Here is a 19,237-nt window from a genome sequence, read left to right on the forward strand (position 1 = left end):
GATAAGGATACAAGAGAAGTAATACGTCACCACAATAAATTAATCAATGGCATAAAAACCACGGTTTCCAACAGCTGCTTGGAGATCCACCTATCATACGTACAGCTGAAATTGGACAGCTACGATCAGGATAACAGACGGCAAACATTTGAAAATGGTTCTTGAATGTGATTCGGAATGCTCAAGAAAAAAGAGAAGCATGGCGAGCAAGGTGGATCGATCAAATGGAGGCAAAGAGTGGTCATAGTCTGAGCTATATGGAGACGACTTCTAGGTACATAATAAACGGGCTTGTGCTAATACGTGAGAAAAGTACTCTACGAAACACCAGAAAAAAACCAATAAGTGAAAATAAATTCGATGAGCTATATTTGCGAAAGCGTTTGAAATTCAATTTTTACACATAGCTTAGATTCTCATTCATTCTTAGTTAATAAATATTTCGATTGAAGCAATAAAACAATACAATTTTCCGAAACTGTTTAATAAAGGGGTCCTCTTCAGGAAATAGCAAAAAACTGAAAACATTAAGATTAAATGAACATGTTGTTTGTACAGAAAATCGACGATGCGAATTAATACGTTTTTTTTTTTGAGTCTTCGGGACTAGCTGCAGACGCTTCGAGTTGATTTCTATCTGGTTTATAGTATTTCTTAGGACTGCTAATAGGTAACCTCGAAACCTATAGACTATCCCGCAAGATGTTGAAGTTAGAAATGAATTACAACCGTCTACTGGCACAAATGTTTACTAATGCATTCCTCACATCATTGCTTGGTAAATCGAGCCAGGCGTGCGGGCGTGTCTAAATAATATAAGGTATAATTTGTTTTTCATAATTAATCACGACAATACTCAAGCCCTAAGCCCAAGTTGTAGATGGAAACGCATGGTATTTAGTTCTAAGGGCATGTGATATATGATTTTAGGGCTAAATACCATGCGTCTCCATCGGATCATGACAATTTAATGGAGACGCATGGTTTTCCAAATGATTTATTTTTTTAAAGTGTGATTTATAAAAAAAAACTGAAAAAATGCAGCGTAATGTACTCATAAATGATTTATTTTTATGTAAAATCTAGAGTAGTACCTAAATTGCAAGTGCTATGAAAAAAAATTCGAAAATTTTGAAAACTTTTTTGCACATGAAATACATTTTGAAAAAAATCTGAAAAAATTAGAAAGGTTTCCCATAATGCCTAAATGACGATTTTTTCGTGCAAGAATACATGGAAGATGAGGGATTTCTTCAAGTGCAATCTCAAACTTTCAATTAGGGACGTTACCAAAAGGATCAATATTACCGAGCTTCGTGTCTTCAATATAAGAAAGGCGATCGATTCGATCAAACAGACAAATAATGTCACTCGGTTTTCTCAGAGATAACTTAACCGATTGTCACAAACGCAGATTCAAATGAAAGGTCTTACGGTTCCTATACGCTATCGCCAAATTTTTGAAATGTGTCATATTTTCACAGATGGTTCCACCATTAACTTTATAACCGACACACATAATTTAAACGCAGCATACTCTGGTTTGTTGTACTCTCTCTCACATCAACAACAGTCTCTTTCTTTTTCTACTTGTACATCTCCTCATTTTCGCTGTCTATTGCTGCTCATCTATCTCTTTCTGATTTTTACTCTATTATCATCAATGACTGAAAAATTTCAATGTTTAATCTGGTTTGATGTGCGGGGGAAGTGACTGTGTAAGTTAAAACAAGCATACAAATTCAAATCGCAGCTCGTTAAAAATTAATGTTTTCACACCGTTTGTGCTTTTAGTGTAGAGTAGCCGTTCCTGTTTTCGATCATTTTCAATGTTTCAATCCACTCAACGAAAAATATTGGTTGTCGTTTGTGAGTAAACAATTTGTTATGAAATTGTATAATGCGAAAACTGTGACTAATCATGTATGTTAACCTTATAGTTGCCCTGAAGATGAAGGGAAATTCTCTCGAAACGTCGGCTTTTAACTAAGAATAAATATTTTGTAAAGAAACACTTGACCAAAAAGCCATTTTTCAATAAACCTATACGCTATTAAATTTTATTCCGATTCTACTTCCGGTTCCGGATCACAGGGTGATATGCTCCAAAAAATGAAAACTCACTCGTCACTCACTTTGCTCAGAGATGGCGTGACCGATTTTCACAAACTTAGATTCAAACGAAAAGTCTTATGGTCCCATAGATTGCTTTTAAATTTTATCTTTATCCGACTTCCGGTTTCGGAATTACAAGGCAATATGTGCAAATATATGAGAAAATGCGCACTCAATTTTCTCGGAAATTTCTTATCCGATTTTCACAAACACAAATGTAAATGAAAGATACTTAAAACTCTTTAAAAAGTACCCAAAAAGGTGATCCAGATCCGTCTTCTGGTTCCGGTATTACAGAGCGATTAGTGAAAATTTTCAATTTCATGAGTATTTTTTCACAAGCGATACGAGGTGCACATTTTTATACTGGTAAATTCACCTAGTTGGCAGACCTTGTTAGTTAGTGGGTATATGAATCTATTTTGGGGCTACTAGTCCCCGGTTTCCGCTTCCGAACGCACCGGTAATTGTGAAGAAAAGCTTTTCAAACGGAACCTACTTCGATTTATCAGCAACGGTTAAACCGATTTTCATTCATTTTTTCATTCGATTGATTCAAATTAAAGCTCTCAGTATCTGAAATGTGATGGAAAATCGGTAAACATTGGTACATGCTGGTATGCATAAAGAAGAAAACGCCACCGACTAGCACACAGCGTGCTTAGTACAATTTTGTATACCGTGCAGGGTTGCCACATTCAAATCTATATTAACTTGACATAACTGTTTACAAATTTAAAAGATGATGGTAGTTTTACCAAAGAAAGTTTTTGATTTTATTTAAAGGCTATAGCAGGATAAGCATGTGAAATCTGCCCCCAAAGGGAATTCATATTGTTATACCACATTCGAAAGGTCATAGACTGGAAACAATTTTCTCAAAGTTTCAACCCTTTAACTGCCGTATTGACGGAGCTAGGGTGGTTCTATTGATTTCTATTTTATTTGATTTTTGAAGAAACTGCTCCTCCGAAAAATGTGAAAAAAAATCAGGTATGTTTAAGGCATTATCTTCCATTAAAAATACTAGAAAATTTTGAAACACATTTTTTCCCTATTCCAATTTTTGCACCACCCTGGATTTTTTAGTGATAAATAAAGAATTTTTGGACTTGTTAAAGTTGTATGTTTTCATATTATTAAAAAATGTGGACGACCAAAATATTTGATTTTTTCTAAAAAATAAATAACAGTCGACCATGTGTTCCCATCAAGTTCTGTTAGAAGGAAACGCATGGTACTTTGTTCTAGTAGTTTATGCAACTCAAGCGCAAGGCTTACAAATCAAAGTAACGAAAAGGAGGGAATGAGTTTCAACCTTTGCATAATACATACACAATCATACTTCGGATACAGCCGAGAAAGTTACAAAGCAAGAACTTACTGGTATGTGGTTCATATATGAATGGTAGTAATATATGAACGTAGCGAGTATCACACATATGAAATTCGGTTACGGCAGTCAAGAACTAGAGCGGGTGACTGTATATAATTCGATGATTCGATAGTGTTTCATGAAATGGTCAAATCGTTTTGCACTGTGGGGTCTCGTACAACGCGGTTTCCTTTATGCCAGCTCTGCACATTTCACTAAATACATAGCGAGTTGAAACAGCAGTGAATTGAATTTTTATTTTCTATATTTGTGTCAAACAGAAGTGGCCATTGATGAAGGGCCCTTAAAGAAAAAATCTTGACAGAATCTTCTAGAGATGTTATTGATAATGTAAGTAATATGAGAAAGGCATCATTACTCCACTATGTGGATTAAAAAGGTTTTTCAATAGGAACTACTCTATTATCTGAAAGTTGTTTAGTTATTTATAAAGTAAAGTCACCTATCTACTGAGTATTGTTTGGCAAATCATCATGAATAGGTTAACTCCAGAACAACGTTTCCTGAATCGTGTAAATTTATTTTCAAACCTAAGTGTTCAATTAAAACTGTGTTCAATTAAAACTGGTTCGAGTGTTTCACAGGATTTGATTAATAGCGTTAAATCCAAGATGCAGGCATATAACCTAAGACAGAAAGTTAACTAAACCAAACATGCAAAAAAGAATCTGATATGCGTTTATAGAACGTGCGAAAACCGCATAACTTCAGAAATCCGCTTAAAAAAACGCAAAACTATAGCAAAAAACATTTTTTTGTGTCAAATATCGTAAAAAAATTGACTTTGCGGTTTAAAAAAAATGTTGAGCTTTTCGAGATCGAAATAACGTTTATTCCAATGTTTTAAAAAAGCATGAAACGTCGAGATCTTCTGTAATCTCGAAAAATTCGTTCATTTCTAAGACAAACAAAAAAAGCCGTAAAACTTTGAAAATTTGCATCGCTTCGGAGAAAACCACATAAAAAGCCGCATAAAAAACCGTGTAGTTCTCAGTGTAATCGAATGGATATAAACTTTGGTTGATAATTTTCGTTTAGTATTTATAATAGACCGAATTCACGACGCCTCCTGTTATACACCAAAGCTCGAGAATCGAATCTTACTGTACAAACTTGGAACCATCTGACCACTGCCTGTTTTGAATTATATTTTGATTAAAAACATGTTTCCCTTTCTTCGTTAATTGTTGAGGAGAAATTACGAGAACTTATTTCCAGACGCAATAAATTAAATTTAAATTCCTAATAAATGTACTGCAAAGTACATATTTGCTTTCAGACAGTCCTCCATAACTTGAACAGTTCCGTTTGCTATCCAGACAAGTATTAATGCTCGAAAGAACTCCGCAGGGTAACGAGAACGAAAGGCAAAAAGAAACATCGCAGCGCTCAGAAAAATAGCATTATTGTACAAACACACTTTTTCGGTTGGATCGTACACAGAAATTATGATGGTTCCTAAGCTTAGGTGAATGAGGAAAAAAATCCGACGTCTCCGGATCTCAATGTTGTACCTAAACAACAGCTCGGTGCGGATACACAGGGACGCTTGACACACATTCGAAAACGATTGTCGATTCAAGGTAACCGGCCCCGAGAATTGCACTGCAAAGAAAAACTTCTCGCACTTTCCAACAGCGATTTGCAGTGTGCTTCGAGACTCTTGAGAACGAAGTCTCGAAACGCTACCGGCTCCCGTCATACAAATTTACCGGTGTACTACTTTGATTCTGTACGGCAAACAAACCCGCTTCGTTATTATCCTTTCAACGTTTGAGCAACTGTTATTCTTAGGTATTACAGTACCTACAAATGTTTTGTATTTTTTTTGTAATACACCAGACGCCCGCCACCTTCATCCCTAAGTCAAGGCAAGCTAAATATAGTTTTATAAATGAAGCAGTGTCGAATTCTCGTTCCGACAGGACCAACAAAAGACTCCTCAACAATTGGGGTTCAACTTGTATGCTGTGTTGTGTTGTTGGTTTTCATCACTGCCGAATAATTCGTAATTCCTTTGCAACACCCACAAAAGGTAGGTTCAACCATGGAAAAGAACCATGAGCGTTAACCACATACACAATGTTGTGCATTATGAAACAACCCACCCCACAAAAGTGGCTGAAAATGAGGTTTAGCAAAGGTATAAGTTCCACACACGCTCTTGCGAAACAGTCGCTCAACACACACACGCAAACACTCAAGGGAAGCTAATCCTTGACTGCACAAATGTGCAGCAGAAGAAGAGGAAACTTTTGACTAGCTGAAAGCAGTTTCCTGTTCAAAACGAATGAAAAGCTTCCTCGTCTGACCCACGGCTGCGAGTTTAGTTTAAAGGCACCGAGTGGAAAATTAGTAACAAAAAAAACGGGAAACAACAATGTTAATTCTTGCCTCAGGGCGCTATTCTCCGACGGCCGCAATCACCTCAAAAACTCAGCTGCAATGCGGTTGTCGACCGGTGAGTTTCGTGCGGACTTTCGTGGGGATCCTGCTGGTTTGGCGGCTCACTTGGTCCTGAATGCGATGGTCCTCATTAGTATGTACCGACCAGTGCCCATAATTATCTCTTTAGTTGCTCTATTCTATCAATTTCCGGTTTCGAAATTATAAATAAAAAGTAGACAGATATCCGGCCGTAGCCACGTGACAGGCTAATTTAGATCGATTGTAGATGAATCGATGCTTAATTAATAAATTCATCACTTCCAAGGTCTGGCAGCCAATAATTTACACGCTTATAATTAAATCATACTTCGTTTGCAGCTCTCGAGTTCGCAATGTGCACAAGTGATGACGAGTCACGTAGACAGCTCGATCAAAAATGAATTGATACAATAAATTTTAAAAAAGGGCTCGGACCGGGCGAATCTGACTCCTGAATGAGGTGTCATGTAGCGGATAAAGTGGTTTATTTCCAATCAATCAAAGCTTTTATGATACATTTGCGAGCGGTCAGGACACGAAATTCATTTACGACAACCGATGCGGGTGGCGATGAGCGAAACACAAGCGAACAACAATACCAATAATAAATCAGGACGAACAACGAGCGGTCAGTGATGAATGAAATCAAATTTTCAATAATTCATGACATAATTCAATAAACGGTTGGCGAATTTTTGTGATGGGCAGTTCTTCGTTTTATATTTTCGTGTTGAGGATTTTTTTCCTGCACTCGACTTTTCACGCCTACCGTTTACGACTTTCAGTACCTACGAGTTCATGATCACCGCATAAATTATTGTTAAATTATTCAGAACAGAAAAAATGCCGATGTTTCCATTTTAATGTAGCAGAAAATCAATGGAATTATATGAAATCAATGATGCGGTAGAAAAATGTCTCCAACGAAGAATAACCCGCCACTAAAATCTTCTGATCTGCTAACTTCTACGAGGACTTGTTGAGGATGATAAGAACCGAAACCATCATCCCCGCATCCTGTGGCTCAATTCAGCCATCGTCAGTAAGTCAGCGGGAAGTAACCTAATAGTTTATCATTTCTCACCCACATGCAGGATCACCAGAGCGATAGTATCTTCACCACCCGTTGTATCCCCCCACCCCTCATATATTTCACCACACAGCAGTATATTGGCTTCGGGAGTATGGCTCACAAATCGCTTTACCATGGCTGCCGGGTGTAGGTGATGTTACCACCAGGAGCTGACATCAAGGCACTTGATAAAATTAGGTTTCATGCTAGATAGAAATTGAGTGAAAAAGGAATAGAGATGCTTACCTACCAGCTTCATAAACGGTCGGGCCACTGCCATATGAGTTTCCGAGTTCTGTGCTTGGGTGGGGCAGCGCTACCCTGCGTGTCAGTCAGTTAAGCTCGTTCAGGTTCATCTTGTTCATGGCACTTTCGTGCCAGCATATGCATGATATCTGCTAGACACGTGCGAGAAACATTTAGCTAATAGGATAAAAACTATAGAAACCAGGTCGGGGCATGCGAGCGGGGTAGACGGCACGGGTACCAACTGTCTCTCATTGCGTGATACCTTAAGCTTTCTTTGCGGAGGACACGAAAAGCAAACATTGTTGGTTGACTCATCGCTTCTTCACTGCGAAAAGCCATTTGGGAAATCAAACATGTGGTGTATTCTCCGATCGGCAAAATAATAAAGTTATAGTTTTGCATGTCGACAGATTTCGCCACTCTTAGAATTTCTATATCAGCTGCAAAATCTACTTTTCAGATTTCTTAGTAGAATTACTTTCATTACTAATCCGATAAAAGGTCAATGGGTCGTTTCGGTGAATACCATTTTTCCGATTGCATCAGCTCAGAAAAAAGGACATATTTTTTTATCTTTTCAAATAATTTTTTTCATAAATACGTTTATTTCATAAGTCAATATACACAAGTTTTCCTTCGCCGTAGCATCCACTATACATAGTACTTTAAACCTTATACATTTCGAATATCATATTAGTATGTCGGAATTCATTAATTATTCTAAACACTCTATCAAGCGATTTTCTATTATAAATTACATTAAATAAAATACATTTATTTTGTACATGATCTTATAACTGTTTCAGGTTTGTTAGTATCAGTTCATCACTTTTATTCAATGTGAGATTGCTGTCTATTGGTTGAACTCATGGAAGAGGAAGGAGTCTAACATAAAATAAAATTTAAATTGGAACTCCAATGGACTTAATGAAATGATAAAGAAGTTTCATGTAAGGAAGGTCACGACAAGCTAGAATGTCGCGAGCTGGCACATTCGATAGTCTACCTTGGAAACGCAAGGAGTTTATTAGTTTAGATCTGACATCACGATACTCCACGCATGTCCAAACGACACGATCAATATCCCGATAAAATTCGCCACAAGTACAATGATTAGTTTCGGAAAGTCCAATTCGAAGGAGATGTGCATCTAACGTTTAATGATTGGACATGAGTCTGGACATCACACGAATAAAATCTCTACTCACATCCAGTCCCCTGAACCATGCCTTTGTCGATATTTTAGGAAAAAATTGAGTGCATCTACCGATTCAGATCATCTCCATCTCAAGAAGCTTGCCAGTTGCCAGTTGATCTCGGCGAGACACGCTATTAGTTGAAAGCAATCGGTCTCTCATAAATTTCACCCTCATTCCAGGAAATGCGAGAGCCGATACTTTAGCCAAACGTGGTGCTACGTTTGGCTAAAGTATCGGCTCTCTCATTTCCTGGAATAGAGCAATGAGCTGGGACCAAACCTATTGTGATTTGGTAATTATTATTCAATATGTCGTTCAGGTTTTGTTCTATTTTGCCCAAGAAAAACGGTTCATTTTCTATTTTTACCTGGAGCTGTTAGCGGAATATATTCAATAGTTGCACTATTTATGTACCATTTAATTCCACTATTTCACTGTCACATTATTACACTTTCACAAAGTCACTATACTTTAATGAAGCATAACAAACGTTACAATACAGATACACGTATTTCGGAATGTTATTTATATCCTTCTTCAGTGTATCGGTTTTATAAGTTTTCCAAACAAACTTAGCCTTTCGAAGTTATTAATAACCAGACATCTTATCAGCAGTCGCGATAAAAGCTCCCAAAGCGATCTATCAATGGAAGAACTCCCGCCAGAACTTCAAGATTCATTGTATGTGTCGAATGCATGCAGCCTAAGGTGATTCGCAAACAACGATACTGAATTAGCTCAAGTTTAATAATGTGAGAGTTTGCAGTGGAACGAATGTATCGTTGTCTGATACAATTTTATTAAATCTTCCGGATGAGCACCCCACCAAGATCCGGTTATTGTTCGAAGAAAATTTACTCTTTGTTGGCATTTTGTTATCAGATACCTACTGTGTCCTCCCCACGTACATTTGGAATCAAACCACATTCCGAGGTATTTGAAAGTCAAAACCTGCTCGATCATTCTTCCCATCATATGGATCATGCTTTCTTGAAAAAACGACCAGCTCTGTTTTCTCCGCCGAGAATTCGATACCCAGATGAACAGCCCAAACGGACAAGTTATCTAAGGTATCTTGCAATGGTTTTTGCAGTTAGCTTTGGGTCCAGTAACTGAAACCACGCCATCATCTGCCAGTTGTCTTAGTGTACATGGGGTTACTAGACAGCTGTCAATGTCATTCACGTGAAAATTATAGAGGAGCGGACTGAAACATGAGCCTTGTGGTAGACCCATGTAGCTAATTCTGAATGTTGTCAAATCGCCATATGAAACATGCATGCGTTTCTCTGACAAAAGGTTGTGCAAATAATTATTTATAACCGCTGGGAGTCCATGTTGGTGGAGCTTGTCTGAAAGAACATCAATGGAAACTGAATCAAATGCTCCTTCAATGTCTAAAAATACAGATGACATTTGTTGTTTTTGAGCGAATGCAACTTGGATGTCAGACGAAAGTAATGCAAGTCAATCATTCGTCCCTTAATTTCTTCGGAAGCCAAACTCTGACAACAAACGTCGAAGAATAATTTTTTCGAACAGTTTTCTGATGTAGGACAACATCGCAATGAGCCTTTATGAGTTGTGATTGGAAGCTGGTTTCCCCGGCTTTTGAATGGCGATAACCTTCACTTGCCTCCAGTCAGGTGGAACAATATTTTGTTAAAAAAAACTTGTTGAACAATTCCAACAAACGTCTTTTTGAGAAATCGGACAGATTCTTCACCAAGTTGAATTTAATTCTGTCCAACCAGGAGCGTTATTGTTACAAGACAAGAGTGCTAAAGAAAATTCCATTATTGGAAAGGTTCTATCAATGGAACCATTATTTGGGGTAGATTCCCGAATAATGCTCTGCATATGAACAGAATCTGGGCAAACTTTCCTAGCAAAGTTTCAACTTCTTCAGAGAAATGTAATGTCAAATCTCTTGTAATTTGTATAAAGTTCAATTGCTTTAATTTTCGCCGAAAATAGACCATCCATCCCTCTGGATAATGTTTAGCCTTGGGAGTATTAATGTTCTTACTAGTATCCGGAATCGGATTCGGACGATCTTCAAATCTTTTCAAATAATGAATAATATACTAGAAAAAATGCTTTCGTGATATTTTATTTGCAGAATAAATACATTTATGAAGAACTTACCGAAATGGTAAATTGTTTTCCCAGTTGGAATTTTGCGGAAATTGACTGGTTCCATGTGAATTGGATCCATTGAACCCATAATTTTGCTCGGTCGGAAAGACCAATTCGGCTAAAGACTATTTTTTCCACAGGGCGGATGTAAAAGTGCAAAAATTTGCAAAACGAAACTGTTACTTGTACAAAAAATTGTGTTGAGGAAGAAATTTTTCTATTCTTTCGTTACATTATTTTGTACAAACATGCAACATTTAAAATCTAGAAAGTCCATTCAAAAAAGGGATTCACTCTTTATAAAAATTAGTCTTGTGTCGAATCGGTCTTTATATCAGTCAAATAATAATGGTTAGCCATACTGTACAAAGTGTCCTCAACATCGAAGAAAGTCAATCCTGATTTTTTTTCTCCTATTCCGCTGTTAATTTCTGAAGTTCAACTGTGTCTGATAATTTCGTCTCGATATTATATGCTGCATTAAAAAAAGACGGATGGGTAACGTTCTCCAGGTTAAGAGCAGCTCACAACAGCGTCTGGACTGTACAGTGAAGGACTCTAGGCTCAACTGTGCACTATGGTCCTCCGGAAATTTAGGGGGTTGGTGTCCGGCCCTACGAGCCTTAACTCAAAAATGAGTAGAAAGGTGGTAACTCAAGTTTAGAGTACGTGCACTTTTAATGAATTTGAGTGATGTGTCACTCAATTTTGAGTTATGTTCAATGAGGGTGTAGGTTCGAAACTGGCTTCAAACAAACGGTTTGACAGCAGTTAGGGTGGAAACTGGGTTAGGTTTAGCATCAAGCGAAAACGACATTAGTGTCAGTAGGATTGCAGAACCAGCCCTGCAGTGGTCCCGTACGCTTTTAATCGGCTGCGAAGTCTGTTGTAACACAAGGTCAAAGTTCACAACAGTAATGTAATACCATTTTCACGAAAACTTTCGTTGATCTGCATCAGTAAATGTTATATCGGTTTAATTATCATAAAAAATATTCATTTTGCTCCACTAATCAACTTATAGAGAATATGAACTTCAAATATTTCAATGTTACAACCTACTCAACAAAAAATATTTGTAACGCAAAATAAATAGTTGTCAAAGCAACGAATAACACTCAACTTAACTACAACTCCAAAATCACTTCCTAAAATTTCCACACATCTTTGGCTGACCAAAGCAGCCTACTGAGACTGATTGTCAAAACTGCGAAATCCGTAAATTAGTTCTTTCCACTATCGTCACTTTGTCACAACGCTCGACAATCAGACAGGAAAACCAGCCCAAGTTAGATGGTTGAGTTCCTCTCCCTCAAAAGTGTAGCAGTGTGTGGATTTTTTCCCCTGATGCCATTCACGTCAACGCTGGCCATGGTGCACAATGCTGGCTGGTTCATTGTCACCAGCGGGCATTTCTGTCATTAGAGTCGGAGCAACAGACGGAAAGTTGGGTATTACCTATCGTCACGAGGTTCCTTGGCATGGGTACTCGAACGGGCAGACAATATGTTTCCATTTTTGCCACACACACACTCATTCTGTGCCGTCATTTGATTTTTCGTCTCGGTTTTAACTCCTACCACCGCAATGGAAACCACCTGCCCTGGAGGTTTGATGGTTTTCTCATTGAACTGTTGCACTAGAAGATCTTTCGAGGTGTTCTCAACTTAATGTTAGGCAGAGATTTTCTATTTGTGATAATCATGAAAACCAAATTTCTTACTACGGTTTAGAGGATCGCGAGAAGCATTGATCGAAATTTTATTCCATGTCTTAAGGACAAGGCCTTCCAGTGCAACATATTCGTTATTTTGGCTAGCTGGAAAATTTCTCTACCCTTTCCCATTTGCAGCACCCAGTTCCGAATCATCCCAAGCGATTGTATTTATGTGCGGTGCTTATATTAAATGCGGTGGGCGGTTTTCCCCGGATACCATTCACCCACACAATCCAGTTGAGGCTGAACCGCAAGATTATTGCTTGAGTAAAATCCTTTTTGTTTCTCTTCCGCCACTGAGAAACGATATGATTCGAGATGTGGATTGTGGATGCTGTTAGCCCGGTTCTGGTAATATGAAAAAAACGGATATAAATTTACGAATAATACATAGTTCATATAGAATGACGCCGTAGTTATTGGGAAACAAAAAAAATACGAAATGTTATATTGCGTTACTCCGTTTCCTCCAGCAACGGAAGAACTACTGAAGAATATAAATTATTTAGGCAGCTCATGACATTTCAATTATGTTTTCATTGAGTGAATGAAATTGCCAGTGCTAGAAGTTAGCTCACGATTAACACCGGAGAAAGATAATCTCGGTTATGTGTGTTTGCCATTACATAAACTAAAATTAGAAATAGACACAGGAATACTTAATATGTGACCAAAACTGTGACCTTGTTCTGTTTTTTAAACGCATCGTTCGAAATCCAGTACTAGTACAATGCATTATCTCCGTTCATGGCAAGGTTCGTACAAAGATAAACTCAAGATGGAATGGTCTATGATTTCTCATGTACCAATCAAATAGAACCTGTTGCTCGCAATCGAACAACGAAATGATTTTCGAGAGTATAATCTCCAGCAAATGATGTAGCAATAGGGAGATTATAATATTCCTGTAGATACATTTTTGATCAATAATAATACAGTATAGATAATATAATTGTTACAGTAATAGTTATAGGTAAGGTTACATAAGCATGTAGATATTTAAGTATCATATAAGAATCATTTACGTTTAGTCATTCAACTTATTCATATCCGTTTGAATAGTACAGTACAGTAGGTATAATAGATCTGTGGTTAAACTCTGCCTTTCGCAGCTAGTTTTATAATAATCCGTTCGTACAATAGTTAGGTTAAATCAGATATTTCTTTGCCGTTATCATTCCTGAGCTGCAAATCAAATTATTATTAGCAACAATAATAAAATATAGCCTTGTTAGTTCGAGTACTTACACAATATTTTTGGGTATAGGTAGAAATTTCTTATTAAATTAACTAGACCCGAGTTGTAAAAAAAAACTAGCGTGCAACGTGGTGCAAGCCTTTCTGGTTTTCTTTTATTCTCACTTTTGACAGCCGTATTTACCTTCAGTACCCAGTGGGTTTATTTTCCTCCGCTGAAGTGTAAAGATGACCAAAATGTGTAATGATGTGGGCGCGTTTCGGACGGGTCCGATAACAGGGCCCCTCGACGTATTTTGCATATCGAGTTGAAACATTAAAAATAAATTAAATTATTACTAAGAATATATTTAATTTGTTATTATCTTATCTTACGAAACATTAAAATGAATGGAAGTAATAAAATATTTTGTGTTAGGTTTGCTTCCTTCCAAACTTGTATTGTTACTATGGCATTTTACCGTCGTTTTCAAATGTTTATCGATGCTTATTAATGAAGGGTCAACAAAATTACACAATTACTAAGTTCACTGGTTCACAATTACTGATCCGATATTTTTCGATGGATCGTATGTGAGATTGTTATCTTGAGTTAACCTTTGGTTCGTACTCGCATGCCAATCTAATGTGGGTTTTCATCATTTTTGAGTTGGTTTGACGAAGGAAGTCTGTACTTATTGTTTGTTTTGTTTTGTATTATTTTATTAGCGACTTAAACCGTTTATGGTCATTCGCCTCTGTATTTATTAATTTTTCAGAAAATGTAACAACAATGGCGGCAAAAAATGTATGGTACAGTAAAATGTGAAACAATATCTCTCGTCTGTCTCATATGAAAAGTTTCCGCATATCAATTCAAACAATGTAAACTACATTCAGTTGACATTTTAATAATATTTAATAATTAAAGAATTCTATTATTTTCCAAAATTGTATAAAAAAATCATGAAAAACATTTTTCATGATTTTAATTACAGTTTAAATTTATTGTATTGTATTATCTGTGAAAGTTTCTTTCAAATCAGTTTATTTGTTAAAGAATGATAGGAATTTATTTAAAATTTGACAGAAAAATTTACAATAACTTTTACAATAATTTTTAGAAAAAAAACTTCTTTTAAAAAGTAATTTTAATGATCAAATAGAACCAAGATTTTTTTATCGCTCCATTTTCTCGGAGATGGCTGAACCGAATTAAACAAGCTTAGCACCGTTTGAAAGCTAGTATTGAATTGTGGATCAAGTTCGAAGATCAATGACTCGCACTGTAGGCTCCAGATATACATTGGTATAAGTGACGTAACCGACAAAACGCGTTAATTTTTATCGTTTTATTTTCTCAGAGATGACTGAGCCGATTTCAACAAACTTAGATTCGTTTGAATTGTGGATCAAGTTCGAAGATCAAATGACTGACACATCCTGTTCCGGAGATATAAGCCGAGTTGAACAAGTCTTGAACCAAGCCAAGATCTTGAAAGATCAAATTGCTGGTACTATCGGTTCCGGAGATCTAATGGTATAAATGACGTAAGCGACAAAACGTGTTGTTTTTTTTTAGCGCTCAATTTTCATAAAGACAGCTAAGCCGATTCTAACAAGTCTAGGCTCATTTGAAAGCTACTATTAAATTATGGATCGAGTTCGAAGACCAAATGGCTGCCATTTCTGGTTAATGGTATAAATGACGTCAACGAATAACCATACATTTTTCATCGGATGAATTTTCTCTAAGATGACTCAACAAATTTCGATATACTTGGGCTTATTTGAAAGCTAACAATGTCAATGAAATTTGTAATGGAAGAACATTTCCGTTTCGAGAGCAAGCAATGCAATGTTATATGTGACGTACCCGACAAATCCGCAGTGTTTTTCAATGCAACGAAATTTCTCGAAATGAAAAAAATGGTTTCGAAAGACTTAGACTTGTTTGAAAGCTACTATAAAGATATTTGACTTCCGGTTCCGATATTCCAAGGTGAAGGATGTTAAAAATTTTATACCGTCATTCAAAGTGACGATGCAAATAAAATTAAAAATCTTCAGGACAATGCTCAAAACTATTCCAATTTGCGGGTCAAATTCCTTGATTTAAGTTTCGTCTTAGACTCATCAGTCCGTAGCAGTTTATGTTGAACTGCTAGGCAGACGTAAAGTTAATGCTATTTGCAAAACACTGCTTTGATATTACACCTAAGTGAGCTCACTTTGATTTCTCAGAGATTCAAATGAAAGGTATTATGATCATATACAAAATTTGTTAATTTTATCCGGATCTGACTTCAGGTTCCGGAATTACGAAGTGATGAGAGTTCAAACTTTTCAACCGTTCTATAAGAGCGACGATCCGAAAAACAGGAAAATTTTTTTCCAAATTTGGCTGTTTATAAATTCAAAAGAATCTTGATTTTTACTATGCTTATATTGAAGTGACTAACTAAGAAAAAACTAGCTTTTCGTTAATAATCGATTTTATTCATCAATGCAATTTCCTTAAAGATCAAAAGAACCATTCAAACGCTTCTCTAGCTTCACGATGCCATGCTTCTAGAAGGATTTGTCTTTCACCTCAAAATAGACTTCACATTAAGCAATTGCTTTTTCATTTGAGTTGAATTTCTTTCAGGCAAGCATTTTTTTAGATCATTGAGTAGCTAGTAGTCACTTGGGGCCAGATCTGGACTAAACGATGGATGAGGAAATAATTCGAAGTGCAATCTGTTAAATTTAACCACCGTTGCCATCGGCTTGCGAATCAGTGCATTGTCCTGATGAAATAACAGTGTTGTTTTTCGACATCTGATGTTGTTTGTTCTGGTATTTTGCCAAACGATCTAACAACAACTAATCATGATAGTCGATGAAATATTTTTGTAGGAATTGAACGAGGTAGGTAAGCTTGGAAGACTGCAAAACATTCCGACTTTTGTATAATAAGTTACTAATGGAAAATCGACACAAGGTCCGAATAATGGCTCATACCTTAATATATCTAGCACCACTGCTGCTAGTGGTGGTCATATGATTTTGCTTTCTTTTATTATGCTATAACGGTTGGTCTGAGTTGTTTGATCTCTTCGCAATAGTTAATCAGCTTAGTATGATGATTTTTTTAAGTGACAAGTCATGTTCCAAAACTCACTGTAAAGACACAAAAAAATCTAACTTTTAAATGTAAAAAAATAGATTTTTGGTGTCTTTGACAATATTTTAGATAAACTCAAATCTGATACCTTTGCTGAAGACATGAATTCCCTGCCAAAAACGATGGTTTTGAAGGAGTAAGCGATGTATCAAAGGGAGAGCATCGCTCTGATTGGTCAATCGATGCAAAAGCGAAACTGTTGGAAGCACGCGAATCTATAAATCGAAGCGAAATTAACGTTTCAATCCTACTCGTAGCATGCTAGAGGTAAATTTTTGCTAGACAGCAAGACAAAAACGTGCCATAAAACGATTTGAAGCTTTAAGGGCTGAGGCCAGTTGTTAGCGTAAAACCGTGTGGCTCGCTGTGCGTATTACATTTCTCTCCATGCTCTCTCGTAAATGTGTAAAATGACTCTCGATGTGGCCGGGTGGCCAAGAAAGTTTTGATATTTTCGGTTACAAGTTTGACTATATCACATAAAATCCAATAAAGCTACCGCTTGTTTGGCAGCCTTGATGAGCCGATTTTATTTCTCTCTCATGTTTCGTTACGATACCAGATAATGTTTTTATGCATTAATCGCATCTAAACTAAATTATCTAGACATTGTCAGGATAGATTTTTGATCCAAGCTTTTGAAGGCTAGATATTCAATGAACAAGTTGAAAGTTGCCGTTATCAGCTATGCAATTCTTCCTTCAGAAAAAAGACTTTTCCGACCGCTAAAGTCAAACAATCATTCTGAAATTTTCACAGAATAATCTAAACTAATTTTCTGAGAGATTGTCAGTTGGGTTTTTTTATATTCGTCACCGTTTCTGAGAAAATCAGATTTGAAGCGTGAAAATAGCCCTTTAAAACGCCCTAAAACACACTGGCCTCAGCCCTTAATTGGTATGCTCTGATCTTGTGTCATGCAGGTTTCCCCATGAGAAATTGACAACTACCCCTGGATAAATTTTGAGTGCTTAAGATTAATTTCTAATTTATATTAGATGACCTCGATTGATAATGAGAAATAGTTTATCGCTTCAACCGAAATCGCAGAATGATATAGAAATTTAACGCTAAAGAAACTGCTTGCATAAAAAACTTGAACACAAGCTTGGCGAAGAGAGCTCAATTATCGAAATCGCAAGTATGTACAAAGATATAATTGCATACATTTGGGATAATGGTGCAATTTCGTCGGTTATAAAACAATTGCAAATCAAGACAAATGATGTTCGGTGTTGGTTCGGATTGAACTTTTTGATTGTAGATCAGATTGTAGAAATTGTAGATCAGATTGTAGAAATTTTGGTTGCCTTGTTTCACATCAATGGCTTGAACAACCCCATAGGGCTGATTCTTGTAGTTTTTTGTAAATAATGAATTTTTCCTTATTGAATCCCACACAAACTTTAAACCCGGGACGCGAAAATATAGTTTCGCCGATCGAGCCAAAATTTTGCATGTGGTGGTTATGAGACCCAAAAGGAACACGAAAAATTTGGTGGAACTGAAATCCATATTTTGTCTCACCCTAATGTGCATCCAAAAATACTGGAGTAATAACCTTCCCTTCTGACTGTTGTACCTTTGAACACTTCAGACGTGGTTCACTAAGTGCCGTCCACTCATATTATAATAGTTTTTATTCCGGAGTGAAGTGATGGATCCATGTTTCATCCAATGTCACATATCGACGCAGAGTCCGGATAATACTTTTGAGCTTGTACAGTATTTTGTTCATCAAGAAGCAATGATAACACATGGGCTGAAAAATCCTGGATGTGGGAGAGATTCGAAGTTCAATTCATGTAGTTTTGCCTTTGTTTTGATTAACTTGTGACACGGTGCGTTGTCTTGACGAAAAAAATGTTTTTCTTTGCCGTATGCAGTCGTTTCTTTGCAATTTCAGCCTTCGAACACTCCAATAACGCTATATAACATTCACTGTTAATGGTATTACCTTTCTAAATATATTCGATAAATATCACACCACGCACATCCCAAAATACCAAGGTCATAACATTTCCAGCCGATTGTCGTGCTTTGGGACGCTTTGGACGAGGTTCACCAGCTGCTGTACACTCAGATGATGATCGTTTTGATTCCCGAGTGAAGTAATGAATTCATGTTTCATCCATTGTCACATATCGATGCTACAATTCCAGTTTGTTACATTTAAACATGACCAAACACTGTTCTGAATCACCAATACGTTCTCGTTTTTGATCAACAGTGAGCAAACGCGGCAATCACTTTGAACAGAGCTTTCACGTAGTCAAATGCTCATGCAATATAAAGCCAAAACGTTATTTAGATATCTTTACTATGTTACCGCCTCCCATGGGCGTCAACTGCGTTCGACATAATCGGTGTCTCTACGACCACGTGTGAAGTCAGCAAACCAACGTTTTATTGTTTTTTTTCTGATAGAGCGGAGTCTCTATAACACTTTTCAAGCCATTACTTTGCTTGGACGGTATTTTATCCCTTCAAGAAGCAGTGTAAAATTACGAAATTGTTTTTGATCCATTGTTTTGAAAATAACAAAAGTAGCGCAATAACTCACCAACTAATGAATATA

The sequence above is a fragment of the Malaya genurostris genome, chromosome 3, assembly GCF_030247185.1.
Source record: "Malaya genurostris strain Urasoe2022 chromosome 3, Malgen_1.1, whole genome shotgun sequence".
In the NCBI taxonomy this organism is placed as follows: domain Eukaryota; kingdom Metazoa; phylum Arthropoda; class Insecta; order Diptera; family Culicidae; genus Malaya; species Malaya genurostris.